Source organism: Nelusetta ayraudi, unplaced genomic scaffold (assembly GCF_046127955.1).
Source record: "Nelusetta ayraudi isolate G7.1 ecotype Tasmania unplaced genomic scaffold, CSIRO-AGI_Nayr_v1 ptg000073l, whole genome shotgun sequence".
In the NCBI taxonomy this organism is placed as follows: domain Eukaryota; kingdom Metazoa; phylum Chordata; class Actinopteri; order Tetraodontiformes; family Monacanthidae; genus Nelusetta; species Nelusetta ayraudi.
The window spans coordinates 517,501-533,977 of NW_027466123.1; the positions used below are offsets into that span (position 1 = coordinate 517,501).

General features: G+C 43.5%; 1 protein-coding gene across 1 annotated transcript in view; it reads right to left on the reverse strand.

The window, feature by feature from the left end:
- The window catches only part of LOC142899492 (5'-AMP-activated protein kinase subunit gamma-1-like), an 18,069-nt gene extending 15,971 nt beyond the window's left edge, over positions 1-2,098 (reverse strand). The window contains exon 1 of the mRNA XM_076043094.1: positions 2,038-2,098. The gene's annotated coding sequence lies outside the window, so the exon portion shown is untranslated. The remainder of the gene's footprint in view (positions 1-2,037) is intronic.
- Positions 2,099-16,477: the final 14,379 nt, after the last annotated feature.

Genomic DNA, 16,477 nt, shown 5'->3' on the forward strand with positions numbered 1-16,477 from the left:
GCCTTTTCTACGGCCTCCCATCCTCCACCCTCAATAAACTTCAATACATCCAGGACTCCGCCGCCAGACTTCTCACCGGTTCCCGCCCCTATGACCACATCACCTCCGTCCTCCACCAACTCCATTGGCTTCCTGTTGCCCACCGTATCCAATTCAAGATCCTCCTCCTCACCTTCAAGTCACTCCACAACCTGGCCCCTCCCTACTTGTCTGACCTCATTGTCCGTCACACCCCAAACCGTCCCCTTCGCGCAGCTGATGCTAACCTTCTCTCACCCCTTGCCATAACCAAGTACCGAACCCTGGGGGACCGGGCCTTCAGTGTCTCCGCCCCCACCCTCTGGAACTCCCTCCCCAAACACATCCGCAACTGTACAGAGCTCAACAACTTCAAGACTGCCCTCAAAACTCACCTCTTCAGAATTGCCTACCCTACCTGAACCCTCCTACCCACCACACCTCCCAGCCCATATCTGCCCTCTCAACCCTGTCTGTTTTTAACTGATTTTAACTGATTTTATTTTATTTTATTTTTACTATTATCTATTTTTAATCGTTTTTAATTTTTAATTCTCTCGCATTGTTTTATTATTTTACCTGTAAAGCGACTCTGAGCTCCTGTAAGAGTGCTTTATAAATAAAAATTATTATTATTATTATTATAAAGTGCATCAATTTGCCTGAAATTAAATAAATAAAATAATTAAGGGTTAAAGGGTTATGGAAGCAACTAGCAAGCTACGCTAATACTCACTGTGTGTGTGTCTGCGTTTGTGTGTGTGTGTGTGTGTGTGCGTGTGTGCGTGTGTGCGCGTGTGTAAACTGCACATGGCAGCGGAAACTCTCCCATTTAAACTGTGGGAGAGTTTGTAGCGTAAACACGCCCACACACACCCACAATGAGTATTAGCGTAGCCTGCTAGCTTCTTTCCGAACCTTTCTAACCGTTTCAGCTAAGCTAACAGAAAGTGCTATCCATGCCAGCAGAAGAGGCTAAACTAAAGTTTAGATTCCAGATTTTTACTGGAACTGTTGTTTTTTTTCTTTTTACTTTTTTAGCCAAGTGAAAGTAAAGGGGGGGGGGGGTCAGAGGTCGACCCTCCTGTTTGCTGGGAAAAGAGTGAGAGAGCATTAAGTCTGAAGATGCAGACGCGCGCGCACACACACACACTATCAGATCTGGTGGGATGAGGCGTGTGAACTGCTGAGGGACTGCTTGGAGTCAACACCTGGGACATTCTGAGGGCATCAACAGTTCTGCATCACGGATTCCATCAGCATCTCATCATTGACTTCCTCCAGATCACCCAGACCAACACGGCCCATGAACACCCAGGGCTCGGACGTTGAGACAGTGAACTCACTCGAGTTCCATAAACTGGTCCTCAAGCACCACGGCGACCTACGAGAAGGGCCAGAGTCGCCTCCACTGCGGCGGCCTCGGGGGGGAGTGGAGTCGCGGACCAGGGACGGGAGGAAACTGGACAAACTGATGAGGAGAGCCAGGCACCCGTCTTGGACTGTCCATTGGACTCCATCCAGGAGGTGGCGGACAGAAGGATGTCGGCCAAACTGACATCCATCGTGGACAACACCCCCCCCCCCCCAACCCTGCACCACACTGTGGAGAACCCGAGCGGCTCCTTCAGCAGCTCAATACTGCTGCACCCTCGGTGCGAGAAGGAGCGCTGGCAGCCATCAGGCTGTACAACTGCACTCAGTTCACTTTCACTTTGTCAAGGTGCAATAACACATTTGTGTGAACACGATGTACATAATTTGTAAATAATCCGACTGTCAATTGAATGTGAATATCTTGTCAATATCTTGCTTTTGATTGCTGTTTGTTCCCTGTAAGGCTAAAAATATTGCTTCCTTATTTCCTTTAATCAATATTATCTCCATTTTTTTCTATTGTATAGTTGCTGTAATTATGCAAATATCCCCAATGTGGGAATGAATAAAGGCTTCTTCTTCTTCTTCTTCTTCTTTCACACACTTTCACACACACCCACAAACACACACACACACACTTACCTGCCGTCCGAATTGGGTCCCTGATGAATGAATCACCTGCTGCTTGGTCAGACTCTGCCGCTCTCTGACACTCTCACACACTCCTTGTCCCTTTTAACTGCCCCCCCGCCCACCCCCACCCAACCCCCCCGCCTTCCCACACCCTCTGCATATCAGCCTCACTTCCTGTTGTGTGTGTGTGTGTGTGTGGGTATGTGTGTCAAAGAAAGAGAGCTAAGTGCAGCTGCGGCCTGTTGGCAGTGCCTGGTTATGTGAGTCGTTAGCCGTTAGCCGTTAGCTGTTAGCCTCGGCGGCTGAGGGGAGGTGAGGGTTTCTGGCTGGTTGATGGTTAGCTAGCTAGCCAGCTAGCTAGCTGGCTGACTAAACTGACCCCCTTTCTTGGGTTACACGGCAGAGCCGCTCGCTGTGACCTCTGACCTCTGATTGAAGACACCGTCCCGAAGGGTCTGTGAGATCAGCTTCCCAACTGACCTAAAACAACACACACACACACACACACACACACACACACACACACACACACACATACACACAGAGTGGGAGTTTTACCATAGCATGCTAGCTTCTTCCAGAACCTTTCTAAGCATTTAAAATAATATAAGGTGCTAAGCTAACCAAAGCTAACAGAAGAAGCTGACCTAAAACAACACACACACACAGTGAAGGTGACCCTCGTGTGTGCTTTGTCCTTGTTGTTTGTGTGTGTTGTGTGTTAGTGCGATGATGTCCCAGATTAGCTTGAAAGAGGAGCAGTGAGCTGAGTTTACAGCTGACACACTGTTATCAGCTCAAACCCTCGAACCCTCGCACTGCTGCTACTACCGCTGCTGCTGCTGCTGTCAATCGCAACAAAATACAACAATAAATGTGATTAATGATTGCTAAGACGACAATAAAGTTTGTTGCTGGAGCCGAGCAGTTCAACTCTCACCCACCTTTTTATTGATTGATTGACAGATTGATTTATGGCTTTAAGGCGACTCTCAATCGGGCCACCTGCAGCTTGCAGGCTCTGCAGCGTCTCAGCCCCAGGAAGCTAGTGAAGCTGGCTGATTAAAAAGAAAAAAAACAACCACTTTCAGTTTTCATTTGTTCTTCCAGGGCTCCACAGCAGCAACAGACCAGAGGTTACCATCATTATGAATAGGGACGTACCGATACTGATACCAGTATCATGGTATCATTATCGGCGCCGATACTGATACCAGTATCGGTACCGACACTAGTGTCGGTAACGATACCAGTATCGGCATCAGGACTGATCAGTATTGGTACCCATACCAGTAACATTACAAACAGTATCGTACTGATAACAACATTGTTGCTTTTTCCCCAGCCTGCTGTTTTCCCCCCTTGTATAGCGTTCATCATTTCATGCTCAGCTTACGCTAAACTAACGTGTGAATTTGCATATGTGCACGGCGTGACCCTCATGGTGCTCTGAGGATCAGCTGATCTCAGCAGCAGCAGGTCTGTGGAGGAGCTGCTGCTGCTGGTGCTGAGATCAGCTGATCCTCAGAGAACTCAAGTCTGCTGCCTTTCCCACCAGTTTGTGTACTCCTCCTCCTCCTCTCCTCCCTGTACTCCCATTCACCTCCTTCTCTTCCTACTCCCTCTCTTACTCCCCCACCTCCTCCTCTTCCTTCTCTCCTCCTCCTCTCCTTCTCCTCTTTTTCTCCTCCTCCTCCTCCCCCATCCGCCTACCCCTCTTCCCTTCCTCCTCCTCCCATCCACATCCTCCTTCTCCTCTGAGGAGGTTTGTTTTTTCTCTTGTTTCTAGTTTTTTTTTTTTTCATTTCTTCTGCTCACTTCCTCCTTTACCCAGAAGCCCCTGTTCCTCACTAGCTTCTGCCCGCCTCCTGAATGAATAAATGAATGAATGCTTTTGATAATATTTACATTGTTCAATAAACAAGTATTTCTAAGAACTTGGCCTCTTGACATTATAAAAATTAATAATAATAATAATAATAATAATAATAATAATAATAATAATAATAATAATAATTAACATTCTGGACACGATATCGTTATCGTTTATTATCATTCATTCATTCATTCATTCATCTTCTATACCCGCTTATTCCTATTCAGGGTCACCCTGAATCCCAGCTGTCTTAGGGCGAAGGCAGGGTCCACCCTGGACAAGTCACCAGTTCATCGCAGATCGTTATTATTATTATTATTATTATTATTATTATTATTATTATTATTATTATTATCATTATATGTATGATGCCGCAGTCGACAGGTGATGACTCTGACGTTGCGTTGGGTGACGTCTCTCACTAGTCGCTAACGAACATGTCGGCCGTCAGAACGAAGCACTCAAAGGTGTGGGCTCATTTCACCAAAAATGAGTGACTCTGCAACTCGCTGCAGTATTTGTTGTACTGTAGTTGCATCCAAGGGGATGTAGCACCTAGCAACCTCATGAAGCACTTGCAGCGCAGTCACAGTTTGAGCGTAAGGGAGTGCGGAGTGTTTGGCTGCCTCGGCAAAGTGGCTAAAATGAACAGCGGAGACGCCGTGCCAGTCTCAGTTCGTTTCGGAGCCTGATTCCACATTGTCAAGTCATGGTAAGAATATGAATGGTTAGTTTAGTTGGTTAGAGTTTGTTGCTATTAAATATAAGAGGATACTGTCGTGCTATTGAATAACGTACGCGCGAGTCCAACAGTACTTTATAACGTGGATAGTATTTATTTGGCTTTTCAACCGCTCCCCTGTCAGTCTGTCCCTCTGGTCTCGTAGCGTGTTGTTCCCACGCCGACACGCACTGCCGACGTCATCCTACATCGACTCTGTAGTCTTTCTATCATAACACAATCACACCACATCTCTCCTTTCTAGAATCATTGGGTAGACTGCCAATGATTCAACAGACCTTGACGGTTATTCTGCCTCGTGGCTGAAAGGTCTGCTCCTGTCTGGACCCATCCCAGACAATCAAGCACACACACAATATTTAGCCTTAGCTTGAACAATCCACTTCAAAAGCAATAACTCAACCAACCATCCTGTACTGGTCCTTGTTCTAAACCCTGCAGCTGACTCAACATTTGCATTGCAAAAACATAGAATCACATTTTCACTTTTTTATTTTTTTGAGTACCTGCAAACTCCTGCTGTTCCTTGATCTTTGATCCACACATCCTGTCCCGGGTCGAGCGTCTTAAGGTGATGCGCACGGTGCCACCGGTTATAGCGTTGCGCATCTTTTGTCCTCTTCTCACCTTCTTTCAGCATAACAGCTTCACGATCTGGAATAGCTGGACTTAGCAAGACAGGAAGGATGGGCACTGTTGTCCGAAGCCTCCTTGCCATGAGAAGCTGAGCTGGACTATACCCATTCTCCAAAGGGGTAGTCCTGTAAGCCTAGTAAAGCCAGATAGGGGTCGTCTGCTTTCTTCAAGAGGCCTTTCACTGTCTGAACCGCACGTTCAGCCTCTGGATTGCCTTGAGGGTATCTTGGGCTGCTGGTGACATGGCGGAACCCATAGGACTCTGCAAACTCAGAGAAAGCCGTTCCTGAGAACTGTGGCCCCCCCATCCGAAACGAGAAGGTCCGGTATCCCGTGACGTGTGCAGATCGACTTAAGGTAGTGGATTACATCATTTGACCTCGTGGATGTCAGCAGAGCTATCTCCACGTACCTTGACATGTAGTCCACAACTAGCAGGTAGGTCTTGCTCCCGAGCATGAACAAATCCGCTCCCAGCTTCTCCCATGGCCAGCCTGGGTATGGTGATGGCATTAGTGGCTCTCTGTGGTTCTGCCTTTCCTTGCAGCATGTTTGGCAGTTGAGAACCAATTCGTTCAGCTGCTGGCTCAGCCCGGGCCACCACACTGACTGCCGCGCCCGCTGTCTGCACTTCACCACGCCTTGGTGACCTTTGTGTAGTTTGGCAAGATACTGACAAAGCAATGGCTCTCAGTCTTCCTGTAAAATAATTTTAGACAGGCGATGCTTGAAAATCGAAGAAACAGAAGAAATTTTACCCATAATCAAAGAGTTATTTCTCAACGGTCTGGCACACAAAAAGTTCAGCGACGTACAAAATCTAAGAGCTCAAATTATAAATATGGCACTCATTACAAAGCCATGTGCTCATGTCGAGATCTCTGGAGACACATGAGGAGGTGTAACATGAAGCCCAAGAATGAAGACGCTGAAGGCCAAAAATACGTTTTGGGAATAGCCTCAGTACTGAAGTTCGCACAATTGATCTTGGCTTACTAAAGATGCTGAGCTGAATGCACTATGATGGAATTACAAGTGTTGCGCGTAATGACTTTTACCTCATGCGACATGCAGAGTCCCTTTACAGAAAACATGGGCATGATGCAATCAAGCATAAATATGTTCCCCAAAACAATTGGCCAACCTGGAAGAGTTTTACTGGCCTTTCAGTTTCTAAATTTCAATTTGGAGGATGCTGTCAAATCAAACAACTTCTTGAAAGTCTCGAAAGTAAGCTGTGAAAAACTTAGCTGGATATAACCGAGAGAAAAATACCTACAGAGTACCAAGCCTTGCTTTAAAAATTGGACATTCACTTGTAAAAATGATTGAGCACATTCATTGCCACGTTAAATCTTAAAAAGCGTTTGAAAAGCTTCATCACAGTAAATGGTCCCAACACATCTCCCATTCTGCATTAAGCCGTATTAGTGAGTTGAAATGCAACAAACCAACCATACTACCTATTACTGAAGATGTTACAAAACTGCAAAAGCATCTTGACAAAAATCCTGACGCAGCAGCTAAGGCACTAGCAACTCTTGCAAGGGCAGTGTTGACAAAGATAGTCTTCTTCAATCTGAGACGAGTTGGACCTGTATCTAAGTATCTAAGTATCTAAGATGAAGTTGAAGAATTTTGTGGAAAGAGAGTGCACTAAAAGTAATGATGTCATGGGGGTGTCAGAGTATGAACAAAAGCTCTGCCACTATTTTGAACGGGTTGAACTACAAGGAAAGCGGGGCAGAAAAGTTGCTGTGTTACTAAAGTCTCACTGATTGTCACATACCGAAGGATGCAAAATTTGTCCTCCACATTTGACTCATCCCCCGAGGGAGGGGGCAACAGCGGTGCTGCGCCCAGGAATCATTGGCTAATCTAACACCCCAATTCCAACCCCGAATACTGAGTGCCAAGCAGGGAGGAAATAGCTCCCATTTTTTACAGTCTTTGGTGTAACCCAACCCGACCGGGGATCAAACCCACAACCTACCAGTCTCAAGCAGACACTCTACCACTAGACAACTGAGGTGGTTCTGACACCTGAAATGAGTTCTGCACTCAGTCTGATGGTCAAGAAGAGAAAAGAATGTGGAGTGCCAGAAGAAAATGGGTATTTGTTTGCGTTACCATATTGTCTGACTCATTACAGAGAAGACAAGTGCCTTAAAACATTTGCCGATGAATGTGGGTCACAAAGGCCAGATTATATGAAGTCTACTCGGTTGAGCAAGGACATAGCATCCACCTCCCAAATCTTAAATTTAAAAGCTTGTGATCTAGATCAAAGGCATGACATATCTGTTTATCGACATTTCTACTGGCCGCCTGAGCCCACTATTCAGAGTGTGAAAATCTCCAAGCTACTTCTTGCCCTGGGAAAAGGCAAGCTGCATGAGCTGCGGGGAAAATAAATGGATAATACTGGAAGTAAGTCTGTGTGTGGTACTGTCCTATTTGAGCTGCATGTGGTTACTGCAATTTATTTGCAAATGAATTGGGTGAATTAAGTGTGTCCGAATATGTCCTAATAAGCATTACGTCCTAAAATATCACAGGCGGCAGTGACAATGATGACAAAGATGAGGACGAAGACAATGATTTAAGAGAGAACAGTGAAAATGAGCGATTCACTGATGGTGATACACAAGAGGCAGTTGTTTCCTGCGAAGATGATGGTATGTATTTTCCAAAACATAACAATTAAACATGCATTTATTCATTTTTTTTTTTTATTCAAATCTTTGTTTTTATTCATATTTTGTTCCAAAAGTGATGCCAGAACCGAGCACACCCTGAGAAATGGCTACTTTCATAATGGAAGGCACGGGTGAGCTATTGTGTTACACCAACATCACTACTTGGCTCCGTCCTGGACTGTCCACTGGACTCTTTCCAGGAGGTGGCGGACAGAAGGATAGACAATATCATGGACAACACCTTCCACCACCTGAGAAGCTTCTTCAGGTCATGTGACAATTTCTTCACCTCCTATGAACTCGGCCAGCAGCTCCTGAAATGGAAGATAACCATGGTTGGCACCAGGGGCGGATCAAGGATTCCTTGGAGATCAGGGGCTTAGCCCTGAGGGTGCAGATGCTGATTTTTTTCCCATTTACCACCAACTCAAAGCCGAGAAAGGCACGGAGAACAGTCTTATAACATGAACATGTGCCTCACCGTCTGCTGAAAGAAAAAAAAAAAAAATAATAAGTTATTCAGACTGATCATAAACTAAAGATGTGAAATAAAGTACAATAAAAGACATCTTATTTCCTTACTGCAGGCGACCTGTGATCCTGGCTTGCACCTCAGCTGTCCCTTACTGCTCTGTTTTTAAATCCTTTATTCTCAACCCTTTTTCATCTCCTTGTCTGTCTTCTTTTGCTTTCTCCACAAACTTTTGTCTGATTTTCCATTTCTGTTCATTTTATCCCCTCACTTTCTCTTCACTCCTTCCTCTCCTCTGTCTTCCTCACTCTTTAAATACATATCACAGCCTCTTGTCTGGTCATGCCTCCTCTTCTGCTTTTGAATGTTATAGGTCTTCTCTTGTCTTTCCCTCTTCACTCATTCATGTACAAGTTTTTGTGTGATTTCCATTTCTGTTCATTTCCCCCCTCACTTTCTATTTTCCCCTTACTCTCCTCTGCCTTCCTTTCACTCCCTCTGAAAAAGTGAAAGGAAGACAGAGGAGAGGAACTCTCCTTTGTCTTTACTTATTTTGTTGTGGTGGCAACATAAGGCTGTGCCGGCGTGGCTTCAATTTAGCAAATCTGTCAATGATGTTGTCAGGAGTTATAGCATGCAGGTTGTCCTTTTCAATGGTCATGATGGCTATGTCATTGAGCCTGTCTTGGCCCATGGTCCTCCTTAACCATGTGTGCAGACGTCGCAAGGCGCTGAAGGAGCCTTCACAGCTGCAGCTACTAACTGGAATTGTCAGGGCCACTTGGAGGACCGCCTTCAGACTGGGAAACATGTCTCCATCAAGTAGTTTGAACACAGTGGCTGTGTCAGGGACTTCCTCTTTCTCCATCCTTCTCATAATGACATTTTTTGCCACAAAGAGTTCTTCTGGCTTCAGCTGAATCTTGTAATGCAAGGCAAGGCATTTGCGAGCATCTTCAGAAAGAAAGGTCGATGAGTTCAGGCTACAGGCTTGAATGCCTGACATAATCTCCTCTCCAACATCTGAAAACCGATGGGTGAGCTCCTGTATCATCCGGTCCAGGCAAGGGTAAAAAAGCTGAGGTCTGAAATCATCAGAGGTGGTAGGATTCGAGGTTGACCCACAGGCTGACTCCAGCACAAACCAATCCAACCTTTTTTGTTTCTGCCTGGGACCAACAGGGAGCTCGATTTGATTTTCCTCACATATGGTCATGGCCTTCATAAACACATCCTCAGCCCCAGCATCTGTACGGAGATCTGTCAGGGTTTGAACAGTTGCCATTTTATACTGAGCCGCTCTACCCAGGTCCAAACTCTCCACCTGCAGGTACCGGTGAAGCCCTTCAGTTATGTTGAGGAGTTTGGCAAACATCACTAGCAGGTAGATGGTCTTGGGCTTGCAGAGCTTTGCCAGGATCCCTTTGGCCATGGCTGTCTTCATGTTGCCGAGACATGCCAGAATGGCAGGAAGGTTGTTCAAGACAGCATTGACAGACCTCACCTTGCAAGCCCATCTTGTTGTGGAGAGCTCCACAAGTTGAGATGGTTTTTAATCCCAGTTGGTTTTGGATTTCTATGAACTTGTTGCGGTTGACAAGAGAGTTGCTAAAAAACGTGTAGATGTTTTCAAGCAGATTGAAGAATGTGGTAGCTTCAGGTATAGCCTTGCATGTGTAGCACAGGACAAGGTTGAGCTCATGTGCATAACAGTGCATATACACAGCTTCAGGGTGTGGCTCTCTGAAGCGGGCCTGAACACTCCCCACTGATCCACTCATCACCGCTGCTCCATCATATGTTTGTGCAACACACATGAGGTCACTTAGATTGTGAGACTGTAGCACTGCCTCTATTTCATCTACAATTGACTTCAAAACTGTCTAGCTTCTGTCGCCCAAGAAATGCCTCTTTCGGCATACCCCCTTGTGTGACATAACGGACACAGACAGCCAACTGCTCTGCGTGGTGGTCTCTGGCTTCATCTGCCATCACAGAGTACATTTTGGATGATTTAATTTGTTTTTTGATATTTTTCTGTTATTTCTTGCGAAATGCTGGAGATCACTTCATTTTGGGTCGAATGGGAGAGGTAGACGGCATTAGATGGAGGCTTATATTTTTGGAGAAAGGGGTCAAACTCTTTGAGGAGTTGCATGCATTCGAGGAAGTTGCCTGGATTATGACTGGTGTCTTGTTCATCATGCCCTCGGAATGGGATGCCTCGCTTCCCTAAAAATGTAGTTGCAGCCACAATGCGCTTAAGGTATTGCCGCCTCTCTGTTATTTCTGCTGCGCTTGCAGTATTCAGCTGCTCAATCACATCCCAATGACTTTGTGTGCTTTTAAAGCTCTGCCAACAGGTCATGCTTGACACATGGAGGGCACTTTTCTCATGCTCACGGACGGTATCCAAAGCCCTTTTCCAATTTGAAAAGCCAGAGCTACTGAGGAGAGCATCTTTGTTGGTGCGAATATTCTGCCTTCCATACATCCGACGCGAAAAGCAAAATGTGGAGTTCTTGGCTACAGAGTACTCCAGCCATTTAAATTGCTCAAACCAGCTTTTGTTAAATGCTCTCTGCTGGGTACCAAACTGGCTGAGGGGGTACTGGGGGAGGGACACCTGCTTTGGGGACACCTGCTTCTGGGGTCCCTAAATCAGTATCAGGTAGTCCACCTGCTGCTGTCCCTGGCTGGTCATCCCTACGTGTAGCTGTGTTATCTGCATGACAAAAACAAAACCAAATCCCAACATTCCACCAAATCAACTGAAAACAGCTAAATCTCATAGCTGGGTCAGTCAAAAGAAAAAGGTGCCAGTTCTGCCCTTGGAAGAAGGACTGCAAGACAAAAGCTGTGTGCTGCACATGTGAGAAATACATCTGCAAAGCCAATTCTTACGTTCACACACACTGTCCTACATGTGCTAAATAGAGTTGATGTTGAAAATTGTTCACAAAGTCGAGCAAAATTTTGTTGTTTTGTTTTGTTATGAGAGAAGTATTTTTATAATTCACTTCCTAAAAAATATAAAAGAATAAACTGTTGACAAAAAAAGTTCCAAATTGTTGACAGTTTTTTCCCTTTCCATATAATTAATTCAGAAGTAATTACTTCACATAATAATAGCAATAATAAACCTTTACTGTGTAAAAGAAAACTGTTATGTGTAAGTTGGTTTGTGTTAAAAAAAAAAAAAAAAAAAGTGCAATAATGTTCACTGGTGATCGTCTTTTTGTATTGTATAACAAAAAATACATGGTAAAAATAAATTAAATTGAGGTGAATTGATAAATAACAGGTTGTTTCATCATGCAAAATATATTTTGGATTTAAAATTCAATTAAGCTGCTTTATTTTGGAGCTTTGGTAGGGTGGGTCATTTTTGTTAAGATCGTACAAGGGTTAAAAAAAATAACAAAAAACAAAAACAGCACTTTACAGGATGTGCAGCAACGAGGTAATGTAGTGCCGTACTCTGTTTTGCTGACTGCTTCTGTGTGTAACCCAACAACTGAAGCTAAGCTAACTAGCCATATAGAGAAAATCTTCTTTATCACTGTAGAGCTCGCCAACAACCAGTGTTGCCAACTTGGCGACTTTCTCACTAAATCTGGCCACTTTCCAACTCCCCATGGCGACTTTTTTGTCATGAGCGACTAGCAAAAAATCTAGCAACTTCTCCTCGTGTTATTGGAGACTTTTCTGGTACTTTGGAGGCCGACTTGAAAGCACGTATCGTTCCTCAGCAGTTCCTGTTGTCAGCAAGCAGCGGGTGCTGCCACGAGCCCCTGCCCCACACCAAAGTTTTGTATTAAGTGTTCACCTTTTGTTTGAGTTAATTTCATCAAAATGAATTAGTATGTGACAAACAGTTTATATTTATAAAATATACTTATTAACTCTGGGTAGGTTTCCATCATAACATTTGAGAATGAGTAATTATTCAGATCAGTTTAAAGAAATTACATTTTTAATCTTTCAACAATTTGACACGGCTAGTGGCTAGACACCGAAAGTGATGACGTTAGACGCATTACTGCGTGCCCAAAAAAAAGGCGGTTCAATGGAAATGAAGGTATCTTCGAGCAACAAACCGCCATCCCACCGCTCTCGTTTTCATCAAAAAGGGACGGCAGTTTAGGTAACTGGCAAGCTAGCAAATGCTAATTAAATATAGACTATGTCTTCATACTGTATTTGTTTATTTTGGCAGGAGCCATGTTTCACATGGTGCTCGTCTTGCTACCCAAAAAATTAAAACTACACTCGTTTCAAATACACTATCACTGCCACTGTAGGCAATGAATGTCTAAACTGTAGATATTAGGCGGGCTGGACTGGCCATCGGTAGGGCCAGGAGATTTCCCAGTTGCAACTTAAAAGTTTTCCAAAGTGTTGCGAAAACTTGGTGTTTTCAACAAAGATTTGATTGCCAACTCCTAGAGTTTCCTCTTTTGCAAGATCTCAGAATATTAGAGGAGAAAGGCATTTTTGTTCCTCAGCTTGGTAAAAAATATCAGAGGAACTGTGTTTTGTGTTTCAGTCGACAATCTTGGTGCCCATTCTTTGGGTGGACTTGTAGAAAACTTTTCTGGATAATATATCTGTAGGTTTTGTGTTGGGGAACATTCTTACTATCAGCAAAAAGAAGTTCAGGAGCTTTTCCACCAAGAACAAAAGAGAACTATGATTTACATGTAAATTCTGTAAAGGAAAATCCTGCTCTGGTTCACTGCTGTGGTGTGGAGAAAGGTTGTCCCATAACTGAGAAATTAAATAATTTCCATTTTGTAACAGGTTACCCACCAGATGTTATACACAATCTTTTTGAGGGCATAATTCCCTTAGATTTGGCTCTTTGTCTTGATCTTTTTATCCGCAAAAAAGTATTTCACCTTGACAGAACTAAATTTCCCTACAAATGGACTGATAAAACAGGTCAACCCCAACCCATCCCGACAAATTCAAAGCCTCTCACAAAAGTATTGGCGGGAATGCCCATGAAAATTGGGCATTGTTAAGACCATTACCATTCATCATTGGCTCAAAGATACCACAAGGTGATCCAGCATCTTATTGTTCTCATGACTTTCATAGGCATTACTGAGCTTGTAGTATCATCTAAAGGACGGACACAACAGAGGTGGTACTGATGAATGCCAATGAAGAATATCTCAACAATGGCACTGTACTCAGCAAACCTCGGATTGAGTCTGAAGTCAGGGAAAGATTAAGATAAAACTGGGTGCAAACAGTTGTATACAAAGTGTATTGCATCTACTTTTCATCCATTGGCACTGGTATTCTATATTGCCAATGTAAAGTTAATTCAATTGAGACAGAGTAGACTTAAAGTTAGTACAGTAAATAAATACCCAGCTTGGATGTGCAAAATATTGTATTAATGTCTGAACTGTTTCTCTCTGCAGAGTGGAAATCCGATTCAGCAAACCAGAGGGGTCGTGATCCCGTGTCTCATCGTCCATCTGGGAGAAGATCCCCGGGACTCGATTAAGGACTGTACCTCTTGTGTGCCTCATGTAGCCAGTGGAGTACTATGATTCTACACTGATTACAACTCATTTGATCACATGCCCTGGAATCTATTGAGCTAAAAGGCTAATATTTTAGTATAAAAATTCATAGAAAAATATGTACAGACTTAAAATGTAAAAACAAGAGGTGTGCCTCATGTAGCCAGTGGAGTAATATGATTCTACACTGATTTCAAGTCATTTGATCACATGACCTAGAAGTTATTGACCTAAAATGCTGTGGGCAGAGCAAAGATGAAGCACTGTAAAGGTTGGAATTTCTTTGGTCTGTCCCACTCAAATTTCGTATGCTCTTCCAAGGTAGACAGAAACATTTTCTTTGATCAAATGCAATACACACACTGTTAATCATAGCACAGCTATGATCTGTCTCAGCCTGTGCTATTTTTTGTCGTGTTTTGTTTGATATTGTACTTTGAAATTCCATAAGCCAGCGTGATATGGCAGGAACTGAATGGCTGTTTGAGACAAGTTCTGTGACAGGTAGGCGAGCATAATCCAGAACTTTCTTGTTCCGATCTGGTATTTTCTGGACAACGCTGCCTGGAGCACCGAGGTGGAGAGTGCCAGGTGATGTTGTTTTTAGGTGTTGAGCCGGAATGTTAAGAGCAAATGGATCAGTTTGAAGATGCTGAAGATAACCTTTAAATGATACATGACTGCTGCTCTCACGGATGACTTTTTGAGTGAGCATTAGTTCCAGCATTAAATCATTGTGAAGCCTTGTGCTCCTCTTCACTTCAGAGGATATTTTCTTTAAAACATGGCTGTGAGTTATGTTGCCAACTGTTATTTCATCAACCGGTGTACTGGAAATTGCTGACACCTTTGGTTGTTGCTTTTGCTATGATTCCTCTTTGCAGGTACTTTGCTGGTCGAAATCTCTTGATTTTTTTCTGTGTATTTTTGTTTTGTTTGATTTTGGCTTGTTTCTCCGAAAGAAAAGGTAGACAGCTTCACACTCATCAAAACTGCATTTCGCTTTTGCACTGAAATAGTTACATTTCTTCTTCTAGCTAAAATAAAATGTAGCAAAATTGGCAAACAATTCCACGGAATTGGAACACAGGGAAACGGTCCTCAACAAGAACCAATTTCAGATTCCCATCCGTACTTACGTTACAGTATTGATGTGCTTTTCATATGTACTGTATCAATGTACTTTACATACAGTCAAACGGGTCTGTCAATGACACGCTTGTTTTCGTCTTCAAATGAACCACACGTACCAGACCTCGCTTATCATAATGACTCTTCCAAGCATCCATGACCCTCGTGGTGCAGATGAGTCCATGACCATGGCCAGGTCTCCAGGAACGAAACTTCTCTTTTCCTGGTTCCACCTTTGGTTTTCCTGTAATAGTCGTAAGTATTTGTGGATCCACCGCTTCCAAAAGAGATCCGAGATGTATTGGCATTGTTTCCACCTTCTCCTGGCATAGACATCCTTTTTGTCGCGAAGACCCGGTGGGAGAACTGGTTTCCCTTTAAGGCGTATGAGATGGTTTGGCGTCAATGCCTCAACGTCGTTGGGGTCCTGTGACAGTTTTGTGATAGGACAATCGTTGAGCATTGCTTCAGCCTCACAAAGCACGGTATGAAACCTTTGCATAGCACAGAACACAAGATCTTCCTGATCATCCGCTGCCAAGCGCCACCATGATGTGATCCAGCTGGAGGGTTAAAGCTCCACGTGATTCCTTTTTCAGACAAAGCTCTTTAAAGTACTAATGAACAACAGTTTTTTTTGTTAACTATAATCATCAGTGATATGGAAGTGATTCAGACTTAATAAGTCATGGTTTAGAAATAAAAAAAACTGCTCCTATATATGAAATACAGAGCAGCAATTCAGAGTTTGATTGTTTTTTTTCTCCCTTCAGTCTGACTGGCGAGGTCAACCCAAAAAGTTTTCATTAATGTCAAGTACAAACTATTTTCCAGAAAAAAACAATCAAGTATATCCTGACCTGACCTGAAGGTCAAAACTCTAGCAGCCCTTGTTATAAATGAATTAGGAAGGACATATAAAGACAAAATACCATGATGAAGAAATTCCTCAGAAATCCAAGTAACATTGAACTACAAAAAAGGCCATTGCTGACATTGTTTTTCAGAGGCAACCCATACACAGAGTTCCTATCCAAAGGCCAAAGAGGCAAGAATCAGCAGAAAGTTAAGTTTGATTCTGCGGACAATGGTGTTCATTTTGTAATGTTGTGTTATTTTGCCAGTAAATAGCGTAGGTTCGATTCAGTACGCTTGATATCCCAAGGGAACAGTGAAATTGCTTTGTGCAACTATCAGTACAATGATTAAAATTATTAGACTAAGACAACAAGCCCTATCACTTACTATTAAGCTTATAAAGTATACATATATATGTACACAAACACTCACACGCACACACACACTGAGTTTGTTGAGTCAAATGAGTTCTCAATCAGGGCAATTCATGTCTTT